A 13,275-nucleotide genomic window follows, 5' to 3' on the forward strand; every position below is an offset into this window, starting at 1 on the left:
TTTATTCTGTTGGAATTTGCTAAAATTCTTGATCTGAGAAAAGATACCTTTGAATACTCCTATAAAAATTGTTATCCATTATATCTTCAGACAGTTTGGCTTCCTTATTCTCATTTTTATACTTACATAACTTTGTTAACTTTTCTGTTGGATCTTATCATTCACATTAGCATTCATATTGACAACACTTTCTTCCCTCTCTGAGGGACATATTGAATCAGATCTTCAGATTTCCCTGCTTTCCCAGTCCTACTTGTGGTCCACCAGTTTACTATTCATTTTGTCCAATTTACTATGTATAATATAACCTAACCTTTGTATCTTTTTATTTTAACTTAGTATTTAATTTCATGATTTAATTTTAACTAATCCACCAGCTGTAGAGTCAACAATTATATATTTTTTTAATTCTTCAGATTCTTCTTAATTATTTGACCCACGTGTAGTTTTTTCATCCTTGCTTAAAATATAAAACTAATATTAACCAACGCTATTTTTAGCATTACATATATTAAAATGAGTTTTATGTTCTGTATATAATTATTGTAATATCTAAAAATTTGTTATGTCTCATCCTACTTGCTTTTTTTCTCACCTTCACTTTTGGTACATTATTTTCTACATGTTTAGGATATCTCTTTTTAAATTTCAAGTAATTTTTTTCTTGGAACTTTGTAGAAGTACTGTGACAGTGAGCTGAAATTACATTCTTTCAGAGAGTATTTGTTTTTATACCTGTTGATTACTCAAGAATAGTAGTGACTTAAAAGACTATTTAAATTCTCACTTTGAAGAGATGGGTTATTTTTAAAATTTTCTTTGGTTTGTTGAGTTTTTCTTTGTTTGTATATTTTTGCTCCAAAGTGGTTTGAACTACAAAAATCATAAGAGGTCCATTAGATGTCACATATTCATAAAGGAAACTAATTTCCTCCCTCTCCTGAGTACTAAAACATCAAGATAGTCAGGTTTCATTATTGCCCCCTTTTTTCAGGAGAGTTTATTTCTTGTTCACATTTACATTGATTGTATGGCCCAAACTGATCACAGTGTTGAGCATGTGTGCACATGTATGTTGTGGGAGCAAGAGGATCTTTTGTTAGATTCCATCTTGGACAGAACCTAGGCTTTCTCTTGGTTCACTGTACCCCAGACAGCCATTGTGGGAGAAGCTCATGTTCTCCCAGGAGTCCTCCTTTAATTTCCATTTTTAGACACTATCTGATCTTTACTTCTGTGACTTCTCAGCAATTAATATAACAAAGTTTAGTTTTTCCAAACTACAGTTATTCCAAGATACCTAGTTTTATAAACAATTAGCAAGAGAAGGTACTAATGAGTTTTTAACTAAACGAGTACTTAAAACTGAAAACTTCTGTAACAGAGTTACTCTTAAAAGAGCAAGATTGCTTCAGTAGCCTAGACTAACTTCAAAGTGCAAATCAGTTTAGGAACTAATTTGTAAGAGTAAAATATCCAACTATCACTTCTTTATTTACACCCTATTTTTTAAAAAATCTGATCACCTAGTGAAAAAACTTGAAAATATGAGTTTTCTACTTTTAAAAGCTTTAATTGCTGAGGGTAATGACTCTGAAAAGAGATTATATTTTTATTGCCTGGGATGTTCTTCCGTAGCAGAATCTGTTCATCATAGCAGAGTGCAAGTCTTAGGGGATTGCGTTAATGGACCGTGCTGCCACCAATAAACACCTTGAATTGGTAGTTATTTTAGAGAAAAAGAAAGTCACTCTTTCATAGATTGGGTCTTCTAAATGCACTGTGAAATAAAGGGTACATAAGCTTAAGAGTAATTATTCCCATTATGCATACTTTTAGGACTCAAGACAGTGAGATAACAAGGAAAATAAATGTAAAATAAGCATGCATGGAAAGTTCATCAAGGATGAGATTCTCAATGAGTGTATCAGATGAAGAAATGTGCACACATAATACATTTATAAATTTTTTAAATCAATCATCTCATGATATAAACAGACAAAAATATTGTATTAATGGGTACTTAATGACAATAAGTGACAAAGCTGCTTCTTATGGCACATTATATATCATGGTTGGGGGGAGCATTACTCTTTTACATCCGATGTGTAAGTTCTATTCAGGAAACTAAGAAAATCGGAATTTTTTTTAAGTTTGTTTGTTTGTTTGTTTGTTTAGAGAGACAAAGAGAGTGTGAGCAGGGAAGGGGCAAAGGGAGAGGGAGAGCGAGAATCCCAAGCAGGCCCTGCGTTGTCAGCACAGAGTCTGACCTGGGGCTTGAACTCATGAACTGTGAAATCATGACCTGAGCTAAAATCAGGAGTTGGACGCTTAACTAAGCCACCCAGGCGCCCCAAGAAAATCAGAATTTTTATAGTGAAAGTAAGTCTCTACTAATAAAGGTAAAATAACAAGTTATGAAGACTTGATATCAAAGTAAAGTCTCACAGAAACCATTTTCTGGATAATTTGATCATCCCCTACTATGTCACCTCCTCACAAGAACTTTTTAAATAAAGATAAATCCTGCCACCATGTTCAGTTACATGGGATGTTCTGGAACACATAAAAAATAAGAATATTCTTGTCCTTGAATTACATACTTTCCAATATACTGCAAATTGAAATCTAGGTTGGGAGATTTCCATGAATGTGCAGGTCACCCTTGCACAAGGGCCGTGCTGGTCTTCTATGCGTCTTTCCAATCTTAGTGCACATGCTGCCAAAGTGAGCACTGGGTGCAAATATTTTTCAATATAAAATTATTTAATATTGAACAGAAGTGAGGAAAAGTGTTTAGTTTATTTGAACAAAGTTCATTGACAACCTACGTATTTCAAAACTATCAATATATTTAAGCCATCAAATATACCATGGAACCATCATATTAGATAACTCTTTCTTGTCATCATTCAGGGGTTCTCTTTAAATGAGTACTCGACCTTGAAGAAAACATTTTATATTGTGAGTCCTGGACTACTAAGCTTTTATTTATGACCACAGTCAGCTGTCAATTTAGTAGTTATTACCAGGATAGTAAAAGTGTATGTTATGTAAACAGTGAAGAGAGCTCCTTAACATAGATTTCTCTGGGGAATTAGGAGCAGTTAAAGATCACCGGGTTACAAATGAGCTTAGTCTTAAAGGAAGAATTAGAGAAACATCAGTGAAAATGCTGGAGAATCATTCCAGAAAGAGCAATTAGAACATGCAAAATCATGAAGACATAAAAATATACAATTTCTTAAAAGAATTTTAGAAGGGGTGATATGTCCTCCTGAATCGGGTGAGTTTTTGATGATGTGGCAGGAGTCTGAGGCTAGAGAGCAAATCTGGGGCCAAAATACTGAAGGCTTTGGGGAGCTGAGTGTAAACACAGAAGTGACAAACTAAGTTTTTTATGTTTTACAAATATCTTAGGGTCTCTAGGATGGATTACAATGACAGGGGAACATACAGGAAGATGATGCAACAATACAGATGAAAAAACTGAATTAAAAGAGGTAACCATCAGTATAACAAGGAGAGGGCTGATTTGAAGATACTAAAGGAATAACAGATATTAATGTCCATTTTATGTGTCTAGTAAATAAAACAAAATCTGTCTCAAACTACACTGTCTAATAACATGTCCTCTAGCCTCCTAGGACTATACACATTTAAATTTATGTCAGTTAATGTTAAGAAAATTTTAAAGTTCAGTTCCTCAGCATTAGCCACATTTCAAGTGTTCAACAGTCGTATGTGGTTAGTGTTACCATATTAGAAAGCATCAGTATTGGACAGTGCCAGTGTAGTTAATCCCAGATATTTAATGTGAACTATTTGTGATTAAGAGTAAGTACTCAATATTAGCAGTCATTCTGAGTGGGGATGTAACGATGCAATTGTACTTTCAGGTAATACCAGCATATCCTGCAGACCCAGATGTAAACTAGACCCCAGTGTTTTATTTCCAGTCAACTGGTTGTATGCAATTGTTACAAGGCAATGGGTGTGGACTGATGGAAAGGAGGCAATGAAGAAGAAATCAGTTTTAAAAAAGACTGAGACATTTGCTTATGCAACTTACTTGTATATTCCAGCCTTGCCAAAACCCATTTTTTATATATTATTTCTACTTGATGATAGATTGTTGCTACCCATGTCCAACTTTTTATAAATAAATGGATCAGACATGGAAAACTTGGGCCGCATGGTTATCTGATATCCAGGAGGGACCACCCTCCCTTTCAATCAAGGTGCTCTATGTCGGTGACCTGGCTTTAGTCTAGCACTGGGTATAAGGCCATGATTTTGCACTGTACTGACTCAAGTCTTTTTTTTTTTTTTTTGGCCACCAGATCTAGAAGGCTTTTTTTTTTTCTCTCACTTTTATATTAGTCATGCAATATTCGAGTATGCTCTCCATCTATTTGATTTCTTGGGAGATCAAGATTAATGAGATGTTTGGTCCCTGTGGGCCAAGTAAGTCCTTGCTGTTCTTTACAATAAATTGTCAGAAGACATTCTTCATGAATATTTTCATGCTTGCCCATAATCCTTACTTAATTCTAAGTAAAGAGGATGTTTGAATAAGAAAGGCTTTGGAAGCTAGATATAATGTAGCACTCTGAAGAAATTTACAGAATTGTCTCCCTGGGGTCATTTCTTTACATTCATGTTGAGATGTGACTCTATTCATGGGTCAAGTAGCAAGAAGAATTAGTATCCCCTTGAAAGTGTCTGCCCCAGAAAGATTAACAGACGTTTTAAGCAAAGGAAGGTTCATTTCCTCAGGTACCAGTGGTCAGGTTACTTAAATGGCACAGGGAGGCTTAGAGTTATTATAGGTTCAAGTTGTCAGTTTCTTCTAAGCACAACCTGTTCACAGGGTTAAGCTCCAGTTTAATAAAACAGGAAATGAGATGAGAGGCAGTTAATTGATAACTGCCACAGAGTAGGATCGATTTTTTTGAAAAAGGAGCAAATGCAAACAATTTCCACAGATGTAAATGTTTGAATAAGATGGTGCCAGGAAAACAAGTAGGTTATTTGACTCAGAAGTAGTCAATATTTTACTCTACTCCTCACTGCTGGTGAAACACAATTTATCAATACATTCTCCATCCTTGAACCCTATTGAGATACACATACCATCATTCTCAACAAAATAACATTAAGCCCAATTATCACTTCATGCCTAAATTAAAACCTCCATTTGGAGACATTTTTTTTTAATTTTTTTTAATTTACTTATTTATTTTGAGAGAGACAATGAGAGCACAAGTAGGGGAGGGGCAGGAGGTAGAGATAGAATCTCAAGTAAGTTCTCAGCTGCCAGCACAGAGGCTGACACGGGGCTTGAACTCACGAAACCGCAAGATCGTGACCTGAGCTGGAACCAAGAGTCACATGCTTAACCAACTGAGCCACCCAGGTGCCCCCACTTTGAGATAATTTAATATAGTAAAATATATTTTAATGGAGATTGATGGCATTTGCTTGCATTTAATAAACACTCTCATTAAAATACTCATAATAAAGTGTGAAGATGGATAGTACATCTAACACTATTTACTTTTTGCAGAAATTGAGGAACACAAAAATTAAGTGATCCCGAAACTAATGAATGAGTTAAGAATTAAATTTTCATCTGATGATTCATTGTTGACCAACATGTATTACTTATTTTATGACAACAGCTATTTTTGTGAATTGTTTTCCTTTTTTTTTTTTCATGCAGGGTAATGGACACTAATCATCACCTGACTGTGTTACATGTTATATGATGTGTTACATATTATATGATCTCTGTCTCAAAGTCCAAGGGACACTAATCATCACATGACCATATTACATATTATATGATGTGTTACAGATTACATGATCTCTGTTTCAAAGTCCAAGGGAAAATATATTCCACAGCGTAAGGGGAAGCAGATATATGTCTTTTAGGTAATAGGCTTGCCAAAGTTAGGAGAAAATGAGATAAATAATCAGTAATTTTTTCCTATGTCAATTGAAAATAAAAGGTAAAAACTTGCCAGTTCTTCCATTTATTCCACCTGCTATTTTCATGCTTTATCGCTTCAAATGTTTCACTCCTTCTCGGCCATTTTTACTTACAAAAAATTATCCATGTTCTTCTGTATTCACCTAAGAACCCCTGGCACATGGACTGCTTCAGTGCTTACCCAGTAGTATAAAAACTTCCCACAAATTCTGTCTGTAGACTATTCTGCCCTTGATTAATGTGTGACACTCGTCTGTTATGCTGAGAGATACTCGCCCATTCCCTGCTGTGGGTACTCTAAGACTTCTTCACCTTGACATTATCAAGCAAAGTGACCTAGCTGTTTTGTATCCCTCCAAGTTCCTTTTGTGTCTTTCATTCTGTAAATATTCTACCAACATCCGAGTATCCTAATGAGTTAAAATGTGATTAAAATAAATATTCATTGTGACTACTATGCTATTTATATTGCTTATGGACTACTTATAAACCAACATGACTAGTAGTCACAGTCATGACAAAAATTTGTGAAAAGGAAAAAAAAAAAAAAGAAAAAGGATGGTTTTCTTAGAGCTTTTGCTGTTAGCTATGATCACATGCTTATCCCAATGGGTATTTCCTGACAGCTACATGTGGATAAATGAGGGAAAACTATAGCCTGTGGTGAGAATTTTGTAACACCTATACAAATACAGTTTATCTTTCTACCTATATTCTGGGATTTAGGTTTAGGGGAAACATGAGCCAGAATATAAAATGGTTCTTCACCTCAAGCTCCTATTTATTATCCAGGAACCTATAACAGTGTTAATCCAAATTGACTTAGAATGTAATTTTCCATATTAATCTGACCATTGGGAGGCAATTTTCTAATTTTAGTTAAACTTAAATATAAGAAAAATAATGATAATAATAACAATAATAGTATTAATTATAAATAGGTAATAAACCAAGCTCTATGCCAAGTGTTTTCTAAGTTATTTCATTGATACTCATTATTGTGTTATTTATCAAGCGTGTGAGAATTAGATGTATTAAATAATTTGTCAATAAGACACCAAGAAGTTAAAGAGGCCAATTAAATATCAAGCTCACCGAAGTGAGCCACCAAATAAAGACAGGCCCTAATAGACTTTGAATCCTCTGCCTTTATAGAAGAAACAAATCAGACTACTTTCTCTGACTTGCTAAATTTGATTAAGTATCTCTACTTTGGGACAAGAATTTGCAGAAAAATACAGTTCTACTCCACCACTATATTAATATGCTGTATCTTTTATGTGCAAGTATATTAACGAACTTCAACTGGTACAAGGTTCTTAGTGTGGCTCATGGCTATCTCAGAACCTGTTAGTAAACAATCCTGTGTTTTTTATTCACTGCTTTAAACATAATAATAGCAGTATGTCAACCATTGCACTAAGAGCTTAACATCTATTTACATATATTTTCATATTCAATTCTCAGAACAGCCACAAAAGGTAAGTTTCATTATCACCATTTGGAGATAAGAAAACTTATGTTCTGTGAAGTTAAATAATTTGTCCAAGATCTCAGAGCTAGTATGTACCAACCCACGATTTGAACCAATTTCTCTGAAAGTCTCTGATCTTAATAACCACTGTATAACATTTACTGTTTTGAAGCACATTATTGTTATTCTGACAAACACATATTTGTCAAAATTATGTACCATGTTCTCTAAATACCAGTAGTCACATGCATAAATATAATTAATAACATATATTACTATAGAAATTTAGCTACTTTTAAAAGCAAAAGTTATATTGTATTGATAGTCCCTATAGTTCCTAGGTTAGCATGAACTCTCAATAAATATTAAATCACAACAGATCGTTTAAAATATTCAGTATTATGCATTTAAAAACCAAAACAGTAGAATTCACTTTAATCTTGCTATACACAAACATGCTCTCTCTACTTTGGTTCTGATCCACACACATGTTGCTCTACAAACAGAAGGACAGATGTTGCAAGATAATTCACCTTTTTAGGTAGATTTAATTCACACCATGCTGCAGTGAAAATGTTTGACGGAGCTCTTTAATTTTTCTGCTATATAGGAATATAATAATCAGAAAAAAAAATCCTATCTTTAAGTGACAGGTCTTTGCATAGTCTCATCTAGAATACCTGCAGGGGGTGGGAGTGATCTGACCTGCTTTATAATATTGTAGTGATGTGTGATGCACGTTTGAAAAAAACAGAGTTTACACGTGAGGTTCCCCAGTCAGTAAAGACAAAGCTTGTCTCCGGTATAAACACACTTGGTCCCTGTGTCAAGAGAAAGAACTCCACACTGCTTTGAAGCACCCCTGGCAGTTGATAATGGAGAGCTGTTGGCAATGATAATGGAGGCAGATGCTTACCTGTTCTCCTACAGTGTACAATCTTGGCTCGATGACAAGGTGAGAAGAAGGAGAAGCTGTCACAGAATGGGGGCAACTGGCAGCTGGAACCCTAGCGGGGAAGGGTAAACTGGTCACCCAGGGCTGCTTGCTTGACTGTAGCAGATCTCATCAATCATGCCAACATATGCAGCTGCCTGAAAATAAACAGGCTTCTCAGACAGGAGACAAAACGAGGCAAATTAAAAGACCAATAATTTAAACAAATCTGTTTCCAGTTTCACAGCAAAGATGGATGGATGAATTCTGCTGATAGACCCAGACTTCTGGTTAATTGATAAAAGTCACTGATACATACTAATGCAATAAGTTTATTAAACATGCCGTTCTGAAACAGAATCCTTTTATAAATTATTTAAAAGTCTTTTTTTATACAGGTATGACATAGTTTTTAAAAATATATCAATTATTATCTTCTAGATTTTTCTAAAATTACTAGTGAAATAAACGTTGTGACTATAAGAAGGCTACTGAAACATCTGTCTTCTTGTTCTGTTCAAAGCCCCAAATAAAACCAGTGGGGCTGTAATGATGACTGTGTAAGATAATCCTTTTTATGTTCATTTCATTTTCCTTTATCTTATTAGTGTATTAGCTGATCTTGAAAACACTGATGACAATATTGCTTCCATCTATTACTTCATCACATCATCTCATTTACTTCTTTTATTCTGATCAAGGTAATATTATTTTTACTCCTTCCTACACATGTATATACATTATTTATTTTCTGAACATTCTTTTCTAATTCCTCATAGTCCTACAGCAATCTTCTATTTCACATCAAGAAAACAAATTGCTTGCAGTCCTTCCTTTTTTGGCTTATAACAGACCTCTACTGGGAGCTCTTGACTAATAACTACAGATTCCCTAAGGTTAAAAGATGATGAACTCCACCATTAGTTTTTACTCCTTGTTATCACATTTCTTTCTTGAGTCTATCCTTTATCCATCTGATTTAGATTAAAAGACCCAAAGAGCTCCTGTCCTTTGTAGTGATGTGTTTTGCATTTATATGCTTATGATTGCTACCCAGTGCCCTACAGAGAGCACTGAGGGGTCTGATGATACAATATCAGAACGTGGTGATTTTCTTTTTCAAATCTGACAGTGGTGCAGAAATTAGAGAAAGACAAAACTAGCCTGAGGTCAATGTAATTCTCTCGTTTCTCAGGCTCATCTCCTTACACAGGTGGTGTTACAGCTGCTGTTATGTCTGCAGGGGAATAACAGTCGCTGGCAGCCCCTTACACAGCTGGCAGCCGGATGCAGGGACATGAGAATCAGGTTCGACATTGCTAAATGGGAAGCATCCACCTTGCCTTCCAAATGTCTGATTTTCTTTAATCTGCACTACAAGACAGGTTGCTGCTGTTGTTGTTTCTATCGTGGCTGAGAGTTCAAATTTCTCCTCGCCTACCAGATTGCTGAGTGACCTGCAAACTCATTTCAGTAGCTATCTCCACCTTAAGACACTCTCGGAAATAAATCTGCTAAATATTTTTAATAATTATTTTAAGCTAATAGTTCTTTTTAACCTTTCTTTAGAATTAGTAATAGTGTAGGATGTTCCATAATAATATATCCTGCCAAAACAATAAGTTGGATTTTAGTACAGTGTTGTTTTGCAGTAGCAACCACTGTAAAAAAAAAAAAAAAAAAAAAAAAAAAAAAAAAAAAAGAAACTATGGAAAACATGGTATTTGGAGGGAGAAAAGAGAAAATATGGATTCAGTAACTAAAACATTAACAGTGACATTTTGCACATCCACTGGTAATATTCAGACATCTGGGTACTCTAATTTTATTTATTGTTTTGGACATCTTCCTACTACATATACATCACAGATTCTTTACTGCTTACACTGGATTTCACCTCTCTGTCAGATGGTTACTGCTGTCATTTTAGAATCCCTGGGACTAATTTCCATAAGTGCATTGACATCCATGACTTTTTTCAGCCCTCTAAATCAGTAATAGTGGTAACCTGGGTTCCACAAATCTGTCCTTTATCACAATTTTCCTTTGACTTCAGAGAATGTCCATGGTACACGTACACTCCGAGCTTCATTAGCTCTGATAGCCATGCCATATGTTTACAAAAAAACCACAAGATTATGTGCAGAACAGTCCAAGCACAGGTTAAAATAATCACAAAGAACTGCCTTGCACATCACCTCATATCTCAAGACACCTCAACAGAAGCATTTTTGCCACAGTTGTGTGACATCACACAAAAAAGCATCCTAAGAGCATCATGAATTGGGTCTAAGGTACTGTGTGTGAAGCCCCACTATAATTAATTAGTGTTGTTATAGCAACATTTTTTATGATATTGCTTGACACCCAAAAACTGCAGTGGCATGGGGTAAACCATCTAAAGAATAATCCTGTCAATCTCATCTTCAACCACTCTTATGCTACTACCTTTCTTTTCCCCTTTTTATTTTAATCCTTTTTGCCCTCAACTTGTACCTCTCTTTTTTGAAGAAACTGAGTGTCAAAGCAAGGCACAGGATCAAGTATTAATATAAGTTTGCCTGCATGAATACTGAGAAGCTAGCACTAGTTTTCTTTCATGCAAAATGCACATAGTATTCATTTTAGCTAAAATTATTATTTTTTGTACTTAGCATGATTGCATACAGCATGGAAACTGCATGCTACATTTGACTACTAGTAATCATTGCCCTGCATCTATAATATACCATTAGGAAAAAAAATATTATTTTTTTTTCTTATAACAAAATCTATGGGGCTAGCTATGCTTATTAGCATATTTATAAAAAAAAAACAAAACCCTGCCTTGGAAAGGTATTTATAGGCCATTTAGTATAGCCCCTCCAATTTATAGGTTCAGAGACAGGAAGAAATACCCAGAGGTCTTATGAGTAGTTAACCAGAACTGGGATATGAACCAAGGTCTCCATGTTCCCTACTCAGTATACTTTATATCAAATTACAAGCTGCTTCCTGTTACACAGTTGTAACACACACAGCATCCTTATTTAAGATATAAAATAAATTTAAGGAAAGCTGTATACAAAAGCTGGCTTCAGTGCAGGACAGTCTTGCTTGTAGAAAGGCCATACTAATGAGTCAATGCACCAGATTTCTGTCTATATGCCAAGTCAGGATTAATTTCAAGTAAAGCTGAGTATAAGAGAGAAGAGAAAATCTGAATGGGCAGGAAATTTTCAGTATTGGGAGAATGTGGCTATAAGAGAAGAGTAGAAGTCTTGGGATATTAGGAGCAAGTGGGAGCAAGTGGGATATTAGAAGTGGGTGCTGGCAAAGCTCCAAGTCAAGGAATCTGGGAAGATGCAACACACTGTGTGTCAGTCAAGAGTCATTACCAAGGAGCTAAGGGAACAAACAATAGAATCCTGGGAATTGGGATTTAGAGAGGCAAGCCACAAAAGCAAAACCCTAACAAATGTCCTTGTAATATTAGGACCTGGTAAAATGTCAGAGCTCTGTACAGGGCTGACAGAACCAGCTATATAATTTGGGGGGATTAACAACAAATTAAAGTATGGGCTCCTTATTAAATCATTATTAAGAATTTCAAGAGGGCAACAGCAGAATATTGAACCAAATGTGGGGCCCTTCTAACTGTCAGGAGGTTTGGAAGCTGAAATATGCATTTTATGTAATTTCTGGAAGCTATAATTCTGGAGGTGACGTTGGTTTTGCCAGCTAGATGTATTCATAATTGATTAAAAAAGCAGAAGCAGGCCAAGGTTTTTAGCTATGGCTACTAGGAAGCTATTTGACATAAGCTCCTTGAACTAAAAGTATGGGTCTCCGTTCTCCAACTTCCTTGATATTAAAATGGAAGTGTTATAATGGTGAAGCTTTTGTTTTAGTCATAACCTAAGAGGTTGCCTCAGAGTATTAGCTCCCTCAGTAGATTATTGTTGAATTACACTAGGAGGTATTCAAGGCGGTTCTAGAGACTAGAACCTACTGCCTCAACCCTCCTAACAGTTTTATGAGCATCTAAAGCCCCTGTTAAGATCTCTTCCTGCTTAACACATCTAATATGGTTTCCATTTTCCACTGAATTTTGTCTGATCCAATGGAATCCACTTGATTCTAAAGGTAGTGGTTAAGACTCCCCAGCAATATTTTTGTAAGAGATTCTGGTAAGCTTTTCTAATGTACAAGTGACACGACTTCAATTTACATTCAATGAAATGTATTTGTGGCCAGTGGAAGATGGACAAAGAAATTTTAAAAAGAAGTACTGATCTATCATTCATGACAAGTGGCTTAGTTTCCTTGGGCTGCCGTAACAAACTACTACAAACTCTACACACTCGGTAGCTTAAAACAACAGAAATATATCCTCTCACAGAAGTCTGCCCAAGGTGTCTATAGAGTTGAATCCTTTTGGAGGCTCTGAGGGAAAATCTATTCATGCCTCTGATGAGTCTTGTCTGATGACTATTGTCAATCTTTGACATTCCTCCATTCATAGATGCATCATTCCATTAGCTACCTTCATATTCACATGAACTTCTCCCATGTGTGTCTGTGTCTACTCCTTTTCTCTTATAAGGACACTCATCGTTTTGTTAAGGGCCCACCCAAATTCAGGATGATTTCTTCTCAAGATCCTTACCTTAATTATACCTGTAAAGACGCTTACAGCAAATAGGTCACATTCTAAGCTCCCAGACTGACATATATTTTGAGGGGACATTATTCAACTCACTATAATAAGAAAGCAATGAAATTAAGCTTATGAAATTTTGTTTGTTTCTTACTGTTTCATTTGTAATAGGAAATAATGTAAATTTAATACATGGAAATGGTCATTTTGAAAGGAAGACTTAAGCAAAATAT

The 13,275-nt window shown here is 35.3% G+C and overlaps 1 long non-coding RNA gene and 1 other non-coding gene across 2 annotated transcripts in view; both read right to left on the reverse strand.

Moving 5' to 3' along the window:
* LOC131497654 (uncharacterized) overlaps positions 1-13,275 on the reverse strand; it is a 52,135-nt gene that overhangs the window by 25,657 nt on the left and 13,203 nt on the right. The window contains exon 2 of the long non-coding RNA XR_009255075.1: positions 8,386-8,561. This is a non-coding gene — a long non-coding RNA (uncharacterized LOC131497654). The remainder of the gene's footprint in view (positions 1-8,385; positions 8,562-13,275) is intronic.
* Positions 2,629-2,735, reverse strand: LOC131489821 (U6 spliceosomal RNA). The gene has a single exon (XR_009250768.1). It is a non-coding gene; the product is annotated as a U6 spliceosomal RNA (small nuclear RNA).

The sequence above is a fragment of the Neofelis nebulosa genome, chromosome 1, assembly GCF_028018385.1.
Source record: "Neofelis nebulosa isolate mNeoNeb1 chromosome 1, mNeoNeb1.pri, whole genome shotgun sequence".
Classification (NCBI taxonomy): domain Eukaryota; kingdom Metazoa; phylum Chordata; class Mammalia; order Carnivora; family Felidae; genus Neofelis; species Neofelis nebulosa.